Consider the following 15,502-nt stretch of genomic DNA (forward strand, 5'->3'; position numbering starts at 1 on the left):
TATGTATGTATGTATATGTATATGTATATGTATATGTATATATATATATATATATATATATATATATATATATATATATATATATATAATTAGGCGATTCATTCATCGCGCCCCTACGGGCGCTCTTCACACTATCGTTAGGGGCTACGCCCCGTTAACCTCTGCACGGCTTTGAACATACGCAGGGCGGTAGATAACAGAATCAGAAACGCAGGGCAGTATAGAGGGCATACAGAAATGGTGTCCGGTTGAGATAAGATAGAGAGGCGTAGGGGGGGAGAAAGGGAATGTACAGACACGCTGTGCGATCGGTAAAGGATAGGGAGAGTCAGGGTGGTAGGGAGAGGATAAAGAGAGGCAAGGGGTTAGAGAGAAAATACTGTTGCAAGAGGCTACGACCCATTATCCCCTGCACGGGCTTCAGCTGTGCTATAATTGTTATTACATGGAGTATTACCTGATTTTTTTTTTTTTTATGGCAGTGGGTAAATATTGTAAGGGGGGAGGGCGTGCGATTGTCAAGGGGGCGTAGGCCTTTGTAAGGGCATGCAGAGTGGCCGCAGGGCACAATGAATAACATAGTGTAGTATATACTGCTAGTGTCTGCATTATGAAGTACCAGATGAGTAACAGCACTGTAGATAAGATACCAAGGTGCTGTGGCCACAGGTAGCAGAGCCGCTTATACACACAATGGCCACAGGTAGCAGAGCCGCTTATACACACAATGGCCACAGGTAGCAGAGCCGCTTATACACACAATACCCACAGGTAGCAGAGCCGCTTATACACACATTACCCACAGGTAGCAGAACCGCTTATACACACAATACCCACAGGGGGCAGAGGCGCTTATACACACAGTGCCCACAGGTATCAGAGCCGCTTATACACACAATACCCCCAGGTAGCAGAGGCGCTTATACACACAGTGCCCACAGGTAGCAGAGGCGCTTATACACACAATACCCACAGGTAGCAGAGCCACTTATACACACAGTGCCCACAAGTAGCAGAGCCGTTTATACACACAGTGGCCACAGGTAGCAGAGCCGCTTATACACACAATACCCACAGGGAGCAGAGCCGCTTATACACACAATACCCACAGGGGGCAGAGGCGCTTATACACACCGTGCCCACAGGTAGCAGAGCCGCTTATACACACAATACCCACAGGTAGCAGAACCGCTTATACACACAATACCCACAGGTAGCAGAGCCGCTTATACACACATTACCCACAGGTAGCAGAACCGCTTATACACACAATACCCACAGGGGGCAGAAGCGCTTATACACACAGTGCCCACAGGTAGCAGAACCGCTTATACACACACACAATACCCCTAGGTAGCAGAGGCGCTTATACACACAGTGCCCACAGGTAGCAGAGGCGCTTATACACACAATGGGCACAGGTAGCAGAGCCACATGTACACACATGACCCACAGGTAGCAGAGCCGCTTATACACACAATACCCCCAGGTAGCAGAGGCGCTTATACACAGTGCCCACAGGTAGCAGAGGTGCTTATACACACAATGGGCACAGGTAGCAGAGCCACGTGTACACACAATACCCACAGGTAGCGAAGCCGCTTATACACACACACAGTGCCCACAGGTAGCAGAGCCGCTTATACACACAGTGTGCACAGGTAGCAGCGCCACTTATACACAATGGGCACAGGTAGCAGTGTTGCTTATACACATAATGGCCACAGTATTAGTGTTTCTAATTAATCCAATGTCCATTGGTAGCAACTATACTCACAAAAGTTTGGGGGGTTTGGAAAGGGGGTGGGTTCAGTGAGGTTCCTATCCGTGCGGCTGATCGGCCCGATTCAGGGAATCACTTGTAGCGGCTGTGGATGGTGTCCGAGGTGCTACGTGTGGTGGAGGGGTGGGTGAGGGAGGGGGCGCGGATGGGGAGTGTAGTTGCTGTTGGTGGGGGAGGGGTGGGTGCGGGGGACTGGATGAAGGAGGGGGTATGGAGGTGATGTGTGTGGGAGGGGCGATGTAGGGGTGTGCGTTTGGAGGTGCAGGGGGGGTGAGCTTAGGTGATGGGTTTCAGAAGTGCTGTGGGTGGGGGAGGTGTGGGATGGCACGGATGGGGGATGTAGATGTTGTGGATGGGGGAGGGGTGGATGCGGGGGAGCTGTGGATGGGGGAGGGAATCCGGAGGTGGTTCGGGTGGTGGTCCAGAGCTGTTGCGGGTGGGGGAGGGGCAGGTGTGGGAGGTCCGCAGATGTGGAGGGTGTCTGTAGATAATGTGGGCGGGTAGGTGCTGTGGTTGTGGGAGTGGCGGGGGTGTTGCGGGTGGGGTACGTGATCTGGATGGGGTAGGTGATGTGGATGTGCGGTAGCCAGGGGAGGTGCGGGGATGGCACGGATGGGGGAGAGGGTCCGTGGGCGCTGTGGATGAGTGAGGGGTGGGTGCGGGGTTACGGCGGTTGTGGTGGGCCAGGTGTGCTGCTGCGGTGGGTGGGGGAGGGTGCCGGTGCAGGGCGGTTGGTGCAGCTGCGGCGGGTAGGGGAGGGGGCAGAGTGCCACGGGTGGTGCGGGTGTTGGTGCTGCGGGTGGGGGAGGGGGTGGAGTGCCACGGGTGGTGGGTGCCGCGGGTAGGTGGCGCGGGTGTTGGTGCTGCGGGTGGGGGAGAGGGTGGGTATGGGGGAGGGGCAGGGTTGCAGCGGGTGGGGGAGGGGCGGGGGGTGCTGCAGGTATGGGAGCTACGGGTGGGGGCGGGAGTGCCGCGGGTGGGAGCGGATGTGGGGGATGCGTTGGGTGCCGCAGGGGGGGGGGGGCAGCTGGTGTTGGTGCTGTGGGTGGGGGAGGGGGCAGAGTGCCACGGGTGGTGCGGGTGTTGGTGCTGCGGGTGGGGGAGGGGGTGGAGTGCCACGGGTGGTGGGTGCCGCGGGTAGGTTGCGCGGGTGTTGGTGCGGCGGGTGGGGGAGAGGGTGGGAGTGCCGCGGGTGGGGGGCGAATGCGGTTGGTTGCCGCGGGTGTTGGTGCTATGGGTGGGGGAGGGGGCGGGAGTTCCGCGGGTGGGTGGCGCGGGTGTTTGTGCTCTGGGTGGGGGAGGGGACGGGAGTGCCGCGGGTGGTGGGTGGATGCGGCGGGTGTTTGTGCTACGGGTGGGGGAGGGGGCAGGAGCAGTGGCGCCACAACGTGGGTGCGGGGGGTGCGGGCCGCACCTGGGTGTTATCCTCTGAGGGGTGACACCAAAGTGCCGGCTCCTGTCACAGCGCAGAAGCCAGCACTGCAGATTCAGCAGTGTCCGGGTGAAGGCCGTATCCCCCGACCCACAATGGGCCTAAAACGGGGGTCGGGACGCGAAGCCACGCCCCTTCCGCGAAGCCACGCCCCCTTTTCACCCGCGACCGCACCGGCCACCGGGTGTTATAACAGTAAGTGACGCCTCTGAGCGGGAGTGCCGCGGATGTTGGTGCTGTGGGAGGGGGAGAGGGCGGGAGTGCCGCGGGTGGGGGGCAGATGCGGGTGGTTGCCGCGGGTGGGAGGGGGAGCGAGAGCAGCTGCCAGTGCTCAGCATGTCCCCCTGAACTCTGCAGCAGCCGCTAGTCTGTGAGGCGGGTAGTGTGAGTTCCGCTCACAGTCAGCGGCTGCTCTGTCAGACTGTCACCAGAGAGTGTGCGGGGAGAAGGGAGACAGGGGACTGGGCGGAGATGGGGAGGGGACTGGGCGGAGATGGGGAGGGGACTGGGCGGAGATGGGGAGGGGACTGTTCCTGGCCAGATCTGTGCCTGTGACTCCGCCCAGCGTTACGGCCAGGCACAAAATCACAGAGTTGGGCAAATATATAGGAGATATATATATATATACAGGTTGAGTATACCATATCCAAATATTCCGAAATACGGAATATTCCGAAATACGGACTTTTTTTAGTGAGAGTGAGATAGTGACACCCCTTGATGAAGTCTTAAGGACGAAACGCGTTGGGCTATCTGGCAGTGACTACATACCAAGTTAAGGAATCTTTTTACTATTTATTTACTTTTCTCTATCGTCCTTGTGGATGCTGGGGTTCCTGAAAGGACCATGGGGAATAGCGGCTCCGCAGGAGACAGGGCACAAAAAGTAAAGCTTTCCGATCAGGTGGTGTGCACTGGCTCCTCCCCCTATGACCCTCCTCCAGACTCCAGTTAGATTTTTGTGCCCGGCCGAGAAGGGTGCAATCTAGGTGGCTCTCCTAAAGAGCTGCTTAGAGAAAGTTTAGCTTAGGTTTTTTATTTTACAGTGAGTCCTGCTGGCAACAGGATCACTGCAACGAGGGACTTAGGGGAGAAGGAGTGAACTCACCTGCGTGCAGGATGGATTGGCTTCTTGGCTACTGGACATCAGCTCCAGAGGGACGATCACAGGTACAGCCTGGATGGTCACCGGAGCCGCGCCGCCGGCCCCCTTGCAGATGCTGAAGTAAGAAGAGGTCCAGAATCGGCGGCTGAAGACTCCTGCAGTCTTCTAAAGGTAGCGCACAGCACTGCAGCTGTGCGCCATTTTCCTCTCAGCACACTTCACACGGCAGTCACTGAGGGTGCAGGGCGCTGGGAGGGGGGCGCCCTGGGAGGCAAATGAAAACCTTTTTTGGCGAAAAATACCTCACATATAGCCCCCAGAGGCTATATGGAGATATTTAACCCCTGCCAAGATTCACTAAATAGCGGGAGACGAGCCCGCCGAAAAAGGGGCGGGGCCTATCTCCTCAGCACACAGCGCCATTTTCTCTCACAGAAAGCCTGGAGAGAAGGCTCCCAGGCTCTCCCCTGCACTGCACTACAGAAACAGGGTTAAAACAGAGAGGGGGGGCACTGATTTTGGCGATATTGAGATATATATAAAGATGCTATAAGGGAAAACACTTATATAAGGTTGTCCCTATATAATTATAGCGTTTTGGTGTGTGCTGGCAAACTCTCCCTCTGTCTCCCCAAAGGGCTAGTGTGGGTCCTGTCCTCTGTCAGAGCATTCCCGGTGTGTGTGCTGTGTGTCGGTACGTGTGTGTCGACATGTATGAGGACGATGTTGGTGAGGAGGCGGAGAAATTGCCTGTAATGGTGATGTCACTCTCTAGGGAGTCGACACCGGAATGGATGGCTTATTTAGAGAATTACCTGAGAATGTCAACACGCTGCAAGGTCGGTTGACGACGTGAGACGGCCGACAAACTATTAGTACCGGTCCAGGCGTCTCAGAAACACCGTCAGGGGCGTTAAAAACGCCCATTTACCTCAGTCGGTCGACACAGACACAGACACGGACACTGAATCCAGTGTCGACGGTGAATAAACAAACGTATTTCTCATTAGGGCCACACGTTAAGGGCAATGAAGGAGGTGTTGCATATTTCTGATACTACAAGTACCACAAAAAAGGGTATTATGTGGGAGTGAAAAAACTACCTGTAGTTTTTCCTGAATCAGATAAAATAAAATGAAGTGTGTGATGATGCGTGGGGTTACCCCGATAGCAAATATTGGCGTTATACCCTTTCCCGCCAGAACTTAGGGCGCGTTGGGAAACACCCCTTAGGGTGATAAGGCGCTCACACGCTTATAAAGTGGCGTTACCGTCTCCAGATACGGCCGCCCTCAAGGAGCCAGCTGATAGGAAGCTGGAAAGATATCCTAAAAAGTATATACACACATACGGTGGTTATACTGCGACCAGCGATCGCCATCAGCCTGGAGATGCAGTGCTGGGTTGGCTTGGTCGGATTCCCTGACTGAAAATATTTTATTCATATAGAGCATTTAATAGGATGCATTCTATATATATGTACGTGAGATGCACAGAGGGATATTTGCTCTCTGGCATCAAGATAAGTACGTTGTCCATATCACCCAGAAGATGTCATGGACACGACAGTGGTCAGGTGATACAGATCCCATACGGCACATGGAAGTATTGCCGTATAAAGGGAAGGAGTTAGTTGGGGTCGGTCCATCGGACCTGGGGACCACGGCAACAGCTGGGAAATCCAACCTTTTTACCCCAAGTTACATCTCAGCTGAAAAAGACACCGTCTTTTCAGCCTCAATCCTTCCTTTCCCATGAGGGCATGCAGGCAAAAGGCCAGTCATATCTGCCCAGACATAGAGGTAAGGGAAGTAGACTGCAGCAGGCAGCCCCTTCCCAGGAAAAGAAGCCCTCCACCGCGTCTGCCAAGTCCTCAGCATGACGCTGGGGCCGTGCAAGCGGACTCAAGGTGGGGGGTAGTCTCAAGAGTCTCAGCGCGCAGTGGGATCACTCGCAGGTTGACCCCTAGATAGTACAAGTATTATCACAGGGGTACAGATTGGAGAGTCGAGACATCTTCTCCTCGCAGGTTTCTGAAGTCTGCTTTACCAACGGCTCCCTCCGACAGGGAGGCAGCATTGGAAACAATTCACAAGCTGTATATCCAGCAGGTGATAATCAAAGTACCCCTCCTACAACAAGGAAAAGGGTATTATTTTTCCACACTATATTGTGGTACTGAAGCCAGACGGTTTGGTGAGACATAGTCTAAACTGAAATCTTTGAACACTTACATAAAAGGTTCAAATCGAGATGGAGTCACTCAGAGCAGTGATAGCGAACCGGAAAAAAGGGGACTATATGGTGTCCCTGGACATCAAGGATTACCTCCATGTCCAAATTTGCCCTTCTCAACAAGGGTACCTCTGGTTCGTGGTACAGAACTGTCAATATCAGTTTCAGACGATGCCGTTTGAATTATCCACGGCACCCCGGGCCTTTTACCAAGGTAATGGCCGAAAAGATGTTTCTTCAAAGAAAAAAGGCATCTAAATTATCCCTTACTTGGACGATATCCTGAAAAGGGCAAGTTCCAGAGAACAGTTGGAGGTCGGAAGAGCACTATCTAAAGTAGTTCTACGACAGCACGACTGGATTCTAAATATTCCAAGAATCGCAGCTGTTTTCCGACGATACGTCTGCTGTTCCTAGGAATGATTCTGGGCATAGTCCAGAAAAAGGTGTTCCTCCGGGAGGAAAAAGCCAAGGAGTTATTCGACCTAGTCAGAAACCTCCTAAAACCAGGCCAAGTATCAGTGCATCAATGCACAGGAGTCCTGGGAAAAATGGTGGCTTCTTACGAAGCGATTCCATTCGGCAGATCTCAGGGGATTTGCTGGACGAATGGTCCGGATCGCATTTTCAGATGCATCAGCGGATAATCCTGTCTCCAAGGACAAGGGTGTCTCTTCTGTGGGGACTGCAGAGTGCTCATCTTTTAGAGGGCAGCACACTCAGCATTCAGGAATGTGTTCTGGGGACCACGGATACCAGCCTGAGAGGCTGGGGAGTAGTCACACAAGGAAAAAAATTTCCAAGGAAGTGTGGTCAAGTCTGGAGACTTCTCTCCACATGAATATACTGGAGCTAAGGGCAATTTACAATGCTCTGAGCCTAGGAAGACTCCTGCTTCAAAGTCAACCGGTGCTGATCCAGTAGGACATCATCATGGCGGTCGCCCACGTTATCAGACGGGGCGACACAAGAAGCAGGAGGGCAATGACAGCAAGGATTCTTCGCTGGGCGGAAAATCATGTGATAACACTGTCAGCAGTGTTCATTCCGGGAGTGGGCAACTGGGAAGATTTCCTCAGCATAAATGAATTCCACCCGGAAAAGTGGAAACTTAATCTGGAAGTTTCCACATGATTGTAAACCGTTGGGAAAGACCAAAGGTGGTTATGATGGCGTCCCACCTGAAGCGCCAGGTCAAGAGACACTCAGGCAATAGCTGGGACGCTCTGGTAACACCGTCGGTGTACCAGTCGGTGTATGTGTTCCATCCTCTGCTTTTCATACCCAATGTATTGAAAATGATAGGAAGGAGAGGAGTAAGAACTATACTCGTGGCTCCGGTTTGGCCAAGAAGGACTTGGTTCCCGGAACTTCAAGAGATACTAAGAAGGGTCTTGATTCAGCAAGAACCGTGTCTGTTCCGGGACTTACCGCAGCTGCGTTGACGCCAAGGCGGGTGAACGCCGGATCCTAAGGGAAAGAGGCATTCCGGAAGAGGTCATCCCTACCCTGGTCAGAGCCAGGAAGGAGGTGACCGCACAACATTATCACCACTTAGGTGAAAATATGTGCCAGGGTGTGAGTCCAGGAAGGCTCCACGGAAGAATTTCAACTAGGTTAATTTCTACATTTCCTGCAAACAGGAGTGTCTATGGGTCTCAAATTGGGTCCATTAAGGTTCAAATTTCGGCCTGTTGATTTTCTTCCAGAAAGAAATTGGCTTCAGTTCCTGAAGTCCAGAAGTTGTTAAGGGAGTACTGCATATACAGCCCCTTTGATGTCTCCAGTGGCACTGGGCGATCTCAACGTAGTTTGGGGATTCCTAAAAAAAAAAAAAAAATCACATTGGTTTAAACAACTCAAATCTGTGGATTTGATATATCTCACATGGAAAATGACCATGCTGTTGGTCCTGGCCTGGGCCAGGCGAGTGTCAGAATTGGCGGCTTTATCTCACAAAGCCATATCTGATTGTCCATTCGGACAGAGCAAAGCTGCGGACTCGTCCCCAGTTTCTCCTTAAGGTGGTGTCAGCGTTTCACCTGAACCAGCTTATTGTGGTACCTGCGGCTACTAGGGACTTGGAGGACTCCAAGTTGCTGGATGTTATCAGGGCCCTGAAAATATAGTTTCCAGGTTGGCTGGAGTCAGGAAATCTGACTTGCTGTTTATCCTGTATGCACCCAACAATGCTGGGTGCTTCTGCTTCTAAGCAGTCGATTGCTCGTGGGATTGGTAGCACAATTCAACTTGCACATTCTGTGGCAGGCCTGCCACAGTCTAAATCTGTTAAGGCCCATTCCACAAGGAAGGTGGGCTCATCTTGGGCGGCTGCCCGAGGGGTCTCGGCATTACAACTTTGCCGAGCAGCTACGTGGTCGGGGGAGAACACGTTTGTAAAATTCTACAAATTTGATACCCTGGCAAAAGAGGACCTGGAGTTCTCTCATTCGGTGCTGCAGAGTCATCCGCACTCTCCCGCCCGTTTGGGAGCTTTGGTATAATCCCCATGGTCCTTTCAGGAACCCCAGCATCCACAAGGACGATAGAGAAAATAAGAATTTACTTACCGATAATTCTATTTCTCGGAGTCCGTAGTGGATGCTGGGCGCCCATCCCAAGTGCGGATTATCTGCAATACTTGTACATAGTTATTGCTAACTAAATCGGGTTATTGTTGTTGTGAGCCATCTTTTCAGAGGCTCCGCTGTTATCATACTGTTAACTGGGTTCAGATCACAGGTTGTACAGTGTGATTGGTGTGGCTGGTATGAGTCTTACCCGGGATTCAAAATTCCTCCCTTATTGTGTACGCTCGTCCGGGCACAGTACCTAACTGGAGTCTGGAGGAGGGTCATAGGGGGAGGAGCCAGTGCACACCACCTGATCGGAAAGCTTTACTTTTTGTGCCCTGTCTCCTGCGGAGCCGCTATTCCCCATGGTCCTTTCAGGAACCCCAGCATCCACTACGGACTCCGAGAAATAGAATTATCGGTAAGTAAATTCTTATTTTAACTGGTATTATATTTCTGTGTGTATAATTTTTATCCCATTTTTTAGAAAAAGTTTTGTCATTTTAAATATACACATTAATAAACTGTATTTTATATTTTTAATTATTCACCTAAAGTGTGAGTTCTTTTAGACACCATTGGTCGCTAAACCCCCTCCCCCCAACTGTATTCAATTTTATGATACAGGGAACCGCCATCCCTGTTTGGGGGTAAGCAGACGCCCTTTTAAATTCTTAGGGAGTGTCAGATCTTATTGTTTTGTTATTATCCATATTCAGGTTTAGTTAACGTTGGTGAACACACGTGGCGCAATAATTTCTTTCTATTTATATATATATATATATATATATATATATATATATATATATATATATATATATATATATATATATATATATATAATATATGTGTGTATTTCTGCTGCGGGGTACACTGAACTCCACAAGGAAATACATTGGGGTGTAGAGTAGGATCTTGATCCGAGGCAACAACAGGCTCAAAGTTTTAGACTGTTCCCAAAATGAACAGCGCCGCCTCCTCCATAACCCTGCCTCCATGCCAGAGAGCTCAGTTTGTAGTTTGTGCCTGCAGTAGCAGGTCACTTAACAGGGGGCTGCTTCTGGCAGCCCGATCTTAGCTTACAGACTTTAAAGAAAGAAGAGGACTATACCAAGGGCTACAGCAGGCTGCGTCTGATCGACGTCTCTGCTGCAGCTCCATAACCCCCAGCGGCGCTGTATACTTCTGCGCCGCGGTTGCCGGGTCACTACACTTCCTCTGTCCTCCAGTGAGTCACACACACGCCGCCATCTCCCGGATCGCGGGGCCGCTGACAAAAGGGAGGTAGGTAAGGGGCTCTGTGCCGCACTTTTGCATCGCGATCCCGCGCGGCCGTAGGAGGAGTGCCGCGCGCGCTGTCTTGGACACAGATTACTGGGCTTCTTGCTCCACTGGCCACCAGGGTGATTATATAAGGGCACAGGTCAGGGGGGACGTTGTACCATCCCGGTGGGGATGCCAGCAGGGGGAGCAGGCCAGACCTGAGGCCCCTCCCCCCCAGCCCCAGGGCGCCATTTCTACAATGTTCCCGCACTGGAGCTGCATATCTCTCCCTCACTCCTGACCAGCGCCCATCATACGTTGAGCTGAGCTGTTTCTAGGGCTGCAGGGGCAAATCCTCCTCTGTGGAACCGCCTGACTGCCAGTGCTGTGTTTCCCACAGGACACTTGAGTATTCTACCTGTCACTGCGACTGTGCTAGTTTAGAAAGAGTGCATACTGTCAGGGTTGTGTGGTACAAACACCCTGTGATATACATCCAGTGTTTACTGCGTTTGTTATATCTATTGTTATCACATATAGCCATACTGAGTATTACTTTGTATTGCTAGTCCAGTGCAGTTTATGGTACATCATTTCTGTATGGTACGCTTGTGACTATGTGTGCGCATGTAGCTGCTGCCTGGTTGCCTTATTACAGGGTATTTCACTCAGCGTGCTAATCCTATATTACTATACCCCCCCCCCCCTCTCCTTTTGTTGACATTTGACTCTTATATTCATGTCCATCTGACTGGATGATTTCAGGCTTTATGATTTATTAGAGACAGAGAAAGAGATTTATTAGAGACAGAGAAACTTGTACACATAAAATAGTAACAAGCCGGGTTACGGATACCAGACCATTGTTTTCTCAAATAAGAATACCTGAGCCATGTGCAGAAAAAATTGATGACATGTTGATCTACATGAAAAAGAGTAAGCAATTTGTATAAATACGTTTACTAATCAGTAAGGGTATAGTATAAGGTTAGAATAAAGTTATATTACCATTATTACTTTTAATGAATTAAATTAAAATTGATTTTAAACAATAACTTAAAGTAAGGAGTGCCCCAAAAAGAGGCTATCTTCTCTGTCCCGTTACTCTTTTTTCGGGACAAAAAACTCTTTATAATTATATTTTCATAACCTCAGGGGAGCACCGCCAACACCACTAATTATTCTGTCAATTTTTTTGACCAATAAATATACATTGTTGGTAAACACATAATAACATAACAACGCATACAAATTAATTGTCCCCAGCTGTGCAGGAATACCCCATCTTCAGTTATACCTGTGGGGGCCAAGTGTTTCAGGTTTTTCTCTGATAATAATATAGGGTTGTTTCACAAGATTTACTACTACTGCAGTATTTTTTTACTTGTGAATTATAGTCAATATAAATATAAAGATATATATATATATATATATATATATATATATATATATATATATATATATATATATATATATATATATATATATATTTTTTTTTTTTTTTTTTATTCCTGTTGAACCCTAGGTGCGGTGCTGCTGATTATAAATGTAACTGTTTGTACTGGGTTGCCCATTACTGTGAGCATTGTTATGTTTGCTACACGTGGCAACGACGTTGGGGCCTCTCCCACATTGCGTGGTAGTGAGGCCACTGTCGGAATGGAGGATAATTTAGCAACTGAGAGTTCAGGGGCTTCTTTGCCCCCTAGTGAGTCGGTAGCACTCGGGGCATCACAAGAACTACCTTGGGCTACATTCTCCACATTGTTGAGCACGATTGTAACTAAATTGATGCCCCCTGTGGGACCACCTGTGCCGTTACCACAGATTATGGTTCCCGCTGTGAACCCGCCATGGGAGGATCAGCTTTCCACTCAGTTACAGCGGTTGAATCGATCCATGTCCAAATCTAAGGATCACTCTCGCCCACATAAGACTTATGCTGCTTTCAGATCACAAATGCCGGATCCCACCCGGTAAGAGAAACGTGTCCTTAACGGGTGGGATCCAGCATTTGCGCTCCTTTGCTGGCTTTCCGACCTGGCAATATACCGGGTCGGTTGCCATAGCGGCGGGGGGTGCAGCAGCAGCAGGGGTGGAGGCGGCGCTGGGAGATGAGCTCATCTCCTGCGCCGCCTCTCCCTATGCTGTGAATGGGAGCCGTGTCGCATCGGAACGGCTCCCATTCACACTGCACCTGACCCTGTATTCAACCCGGTAATAACCCTTCTTTTTTACCGGGTTGAATTACCGGGTCAGGCGACCCGCTAATTCAGCAAAGGAGCTTTCACATCGCACACTGACCCGTTTTGACACGGCAATATGCCGTGTCGATACCGGGTTATTTGTGCGATGTGAAAGGGGTATAAGTCGTCTTCTAAAAGAGCCATTACTCCCTCCCGATCCGCGGCCTTAACTGACACGTCCTCTGAGGAGGACTGTGCTTTTTCTGACCCCTCGGACACTGTCGCTGATGTTTTAGATGGGGAGGGGAAATCGTCCGTGGATGTCCCGGATTTGATTGAGGCGATACGGCTCATTCTTCAGGTGGCTGATGACTCTGAGCCTGAGACGGTCTCCAAGAAACCTGATAGGTTTAAGCATAAGAAGGTGATTAAGCAGGTTCTACCCTACTCTAAACACCTGATTAACATACGTCAGGAATCCTGGGAAAATCTGGGGACAAAGTTTACACCGAATAAGAGACTTTTGGCTCGCTATCCTCTCTCTGCGGAGGTGTGTAAAAATTGGGAAACCCCTTCGCCTGTAGATTCTCATGTGGCGCGTATGGTTGTTTCCTCTGCCCTACCCGTAACTACCGTCACCTCCCTGAAAGAACCGATGGATCGTCGGGTGGAGAGCTGTTTAAAAGCGATTTATACCCTGTCTGGGGCTGTTCAAAGGCCAATTATTGCAGCGACGTGGACTGCTGAAGCTGTTGAGGCGTGGGCTCAGGAACTTGAGGCGGAACTGCCTTCTGATGTTTCTGAGCATGTTCGACAATGTCTCTCGTATATTGCCGCGGCTTCTCTGTACCTTAAGGAGGCGGCCTCCGATGCCGGGGTGCTCGCGGCCAAGGCTGCTACTGCATCCGTTTTGGCCAGACGTATCCTTTGGTTGAGATCCTGGTCAGTGGATTTGGATTCCAGAAAAACCTTGGAGGTTCTTCCTTTCAAGGTAGACATTCTCTTTGGAGAAAATCTCGATAAGATTGTGGCTGACCTGGCTACTGCTAAAATGGCCTGCCTGCCTAGTACGGCTCCTTCCGCACAGAAGGGTAAAAGTACTTTCCCTCGGCCCTTTCGTACTGCAGGTAAAGCAAAAGGTCAGGTGTACCCAAAGCAAGCCCGTGCTTCCAGACCTGCCAAGCCGAGACCGAAGCGTGCTTGGCCTGCCCATCAGCCAGCTTCAAAAACTGATAAGCCTGCCGCATGACGGGGTGGGCCTCCCCCTGGGGATCCCAGGGTGGGGGGCCAACTTCTAGGTTTTACCCAGGAATGGTTGATGACCACTTCAGATACCTGGGTGAGGGAAGTCGTTGCTCGAGGTTACGCCATACCCTTCAAGAATCTCCCCCCTCATCGATTTTGCCTGGCAGATGTGCATCTGGATCTAGCAAAAGCAAACACGTTGCACTCGGTGGTACATTCCCTCCTGTCCACAGGAGTGGTGTTACAGGTGCCTCTGGCTCAGAGGGGCAAGGGGTTCTATTCACCGCTGTTTCTAGTCCCGAAACCGAACGGGTCCTCACGGCCCATTATCAATCTGAAGTCCTTGAACAAGCATGTGCGAATTTCCAAGTTCCGTATGGAAATGCTGCGCTCTATTGTTCTGGCCATGGAGCCTGGTGACTATATGGTCTCCCTGGACATACAGGATGCCTACCTACATATTCCTATTGCTGTATCTCCTCAGCAGTACCTGCAGTTTGCAGTGGGCAACTTTCATTACCAATTTCGGGCGTTACCTTTTGGTTTGACAACAGCTCAGCGAGTCTTCACCAAGGTTATGGCGGTTATGACGGCCACGCTACGCCGTCAAGGGGGTCAAGAGACTACCATACCTAGACAATTTGTTAATCCTGACGAGTTCCCCAGAACTTCTCCTGTATCATCTCGATTTGACAATCCAGTGCATGAAAGCCCACGGATGGCTGATCAACTGGAAGAAATCCTCCCTGGTTCCGGCTCGGAGCATGGTACACCTGGGAGCGTTATTGGACACCCACAACCAGCGGTTGTTCCTGTCTCAGGAGAAAGTCCTGAAGCTTCAGGACAAGATCCGATGCTTCCTATCCCGTCCGCAAGTGTCGATTAATTCGGCAATGCAAGTGCTAGGTCTCATGGCGTCGGCTTTTGACATGGTGGAGTATGCTCAATTCCATTCTCGCCCTCTGCAGAAGTTGATTCTGTCCAAGTGGGACGGTCTGCCTCACCGGATAAGATCTCACATGATCTTCCTATCTCCGGAGGTCCGTCTGTCACTGAGCTGGTGGCTTCAGGACCAACGATTGAGCAGGGGCTGTCCCTTCTGGATATCCAACTGGGTCCTGCTGACGACGGATGCCAGTCTGAGAGGTTGGGGCGCGGTGTTGGAACAACACTCTCTCCAGGGTTGGTGGACCGAGGAGGAGTCTCTACTCACGATAAACATTCTGGAACTGCGGACAGTGTTCAATGCATTGACAATGGCCCAGCATCTGATACAGAACAGACCTGTTCAAGTACAATCGGACAAGGCCACCACGGTGGCATACATCAATCATCAGGGTGGCACTCGAAGCCTCATGGCAATGAGGGAAGTATCAAGGATTCTTCAGTGGGCAGAACGCCATCTGCCAGCCATATCAACAGTGTTCATTCCGGGCGTTCTGAACTGGGAGGTGGACTATCTCAGTCGTCAGGACGTGCACGCCGGAGAATGGAGCCTACATCCGGAGGTGTTTCAACTTCTCGTGGACAAGTGGGGTCTCCCAGATGTGGACCTGATGGCGTCTCGACACAATCACAAGGTTCCGGTCTTCGGAGCAAGGACAAGGGATCCTCAAGCAGCGTTCGTGGACGCACTGACAATTCCATGGAACTTACAGCTGCCATACGTGTTCCCTCCGG

The 15,502-nt window shown here is 50.8% G+C and overlaps 1 protein-coding gene across 7 annotated transcripts in view; it reads left to right on the plus strand.

Moving 5' to 3' along the window:
- FAM3C (FAM3 metabolism regulating signaling molecule C) overlaps positions 1-15,502 on the plus strand; it is a 167,290-nt gene that overhangs the window by 49,601 nt on the left and 102,187 nt on the right. The window lies entirely within an intron of this gene.

This window comes from Pseudophryne corroboree, chromosome 6 (assembly GCF_028390025.1).
Source record: "Pseudophryne corroboree isolate aPseCor3 chromosome 6, aPseCor3.hap2, whole genome shotgun sequence".
Lineage (NCBI taxonomy): Eukaryota > Metazoa > Chordata > Amphibia > Anura > Myobatrachidae > Pseudophryne > Pseudophryne corroboree.